Source organism: Egretta garzetta, unplaced genomic scaffold (assembly GCF_000687185.1).
Source record: "Egretta garzetta isolate BGI_Z169 unplaced genomic scaffold, ASM68718v1 scaffold140, whole genome shotgun sequence".
NCBI classification, from domain to species: Eukaryota; Metazoa; Chordata; class Aves; order Pelecaniformes; family Ardeidae; genus Egretta; species Egretta garzetta.
In genome coordinates this window covers 378,978-381,301 of record NW_009258376.1, presented here as the reverse complement: position 1 = coordinate 381,301, position 2,324 = coordinate 378,978, and positions in this window count along the sequence as shown.

The following is a 2,324-nucleotide window of genomic DNA, read 5'->3' as shown; positions in this document are numbered from 1 at the left end:
GCCTCCAGGAACGGGCGTCTCCCACGGGTGCTGCTCTCCCCAGCCCCGTTCCACCCCAACCCCCCGCCGTGCTGGTCTGTGAGGTGGAGGTGGGGGTTTGTCCCTGCCTCCAACATTCCTCTTTCAGAGCAAACGCCCTCCACCACCAGCCCTGTGTCACAGGCATCCCCGTTGCGCTCCAACCTCACCCATCCCTGTGGGAACCTGGCACCTTCCCCAGGGCACAGCTCTGCTCTTAACTCGGGTGGTTTTAAGCCACCTTCTCCTCAGCCAAAGTGGGACCGTGCCCATGGGAAGAGGCATCGGAGCGGGATGGCCCAGCTCCAGCCTTACAACCCAACTTTCCCACAAGTGCTGTTTTCTCCCTTTCTTTTTGGCCCCAAACGGTGCTCTCCTCCCCCTCTATTTTTAATCCTCTCTTCTGGGAAATTATAGATCAGAAAGGAGAAATGAGAGATGGAGGCGCACGCACCCGCTAATAGGCGTTAAGCACATATTGACACAGGGTGTAATCAATCTGGAAGTTAAAAAGAGCTGAACCAGCACGGGCCAGCCAGCCAAAACCCACACAACCTCTTTGGGAAGTTTAAACGAACCCTACCTGCGGCTGGGAGCGGGTTTATCCCTGCCTCCAGCAGCCCTCTTTCAGAGAAAACATCAAAGGAGCTGCGAAGGGAAAATAGAGAGGGTAAACAGGCAAATCCCTTCCCGATGTGGCTGTGGTGCGGGGCAGAGCTAATCCCTGTCTCCACCCTTAACCCTCCCTGAGAGCATCTCCTCCAGACATGTCCTGCTGCCGCCTGTGGCAGGGGATGCTTGAACCCCGTGGCATGGTTGGTCCCTCCAGCATTGCTGGGAGCCCATCCTGGGACCTTGCCTGCTGTTCCGTGGCACCCCAACCACCATGGGGACCTTGTGTTGGGTGCCTACCAGGGATGTCCTCCTCCCACCACGTCCCTGGCCAGCACAGCCCTCCCTAGCTGATCCCCCCATCGTTTCAGCTCCGTTAGCTAATCTCCCTGGCTGGGACCAAAGTCTGAGCCGCCCCACCTGGTTGCCATGGAGAAGGCTGTAATGGTATTTAGGAAAAGCAGCAAAATCATAAAAAAAAAAAAAAAAAAGTGGTGCTTTTAAACCTATTTAAACTTTAAGGAATCATTACCTTCCCCAGAGCCCTCCCGTACCCGCAGGTCCCTCCCCAGGGTCCCTTTGCGTGGGTAAATGCCACCAGCTGGCACAGGCTCCCTGCTCTGTCCCCAGCCGCGCAGGCTGGCCGAGCTGGGGAGGGACTGGTGCTGGTGGCCCTTCCAGGTCTGCCCGAGCCAGGGAGGCTGGTGGGACCCTGGGAGCTCTCTGGTCCATCCCCCCAGGCCAGGCCACCCAGGGCAAGTGGCCCAGGGCCAGCCCTGGGTGCCAGCAGGGACAGCACCCACCTGGCTCAAGCCCTGGGGGGAACGGGGATGTGGCATGGGTGGTGGTGTCACCACTGACAGAGGAAGTATTTTTAGCAAATCTTGCCAAATATTGTCCTCACCTAGAGGAGAGCATCTCCCATTGCCAGGGCAACTGGTGCTCCCACTCCTCATCCCCAGGCAAAAATGTATGAGCCCCGAGAGAGCCGGGATGGGTCACACTGTCATCCCAGAGCTTGTGCCACTCCCTTGGGGACACCTGCAGGGACCAAGATCCCTCCTGGCAGCGATGGGCTTTGCCCCGTGCTCACTGGCTGCCCACATTTCTGCTCATCCCGGTCCCCACCTATTGCGCCGCGCCATTTTTCACTTAAAAAATCCTGCATTACTCAAGATGGGGACCTGGCAGTGGTGGCAAAAGGTTTTTGCAGCTGCTGGCAAAGCTCCCCACTGGTATCTCCGAGCGTCGGTCCATGCCCTGCCCTGGTTGCAGCAGGCTCGTGCGGGGAGTTGAGAAAGGCGGCCGATGCGCCGGCGGCTCTTGGGGATGCCAATTACCACACCAGTGTCGCACGTGGCCACGTGAAACCACATCACCGCCACCAGTCTGGCCGGGCTGGTTGGACTGGGGAGGTGAGGACATCCCTGAGCTGTGACTCAGGGTGGCCAAGGGCTATCACTGGAGGCACAGAGGGGCAATGTCCCAAACCCTGAGTTTGGGGGGAAAAGGGGAGTCCCTGCGAGCAGGGAGGCAGGGAAAGCCTGTCCTAGCGATGGGTGATGGAGGGAGCAGCCTGGTCCTGGGGGCACCCGGCCGGTGGGACGTGGCAGAGGGGCCGCACGCCTTCCTCCTGCCGGAGGTTTGCATGGCCCCAACCGGCCACGCTGCCGGGCTCCCCCTGCCCGTCTGGC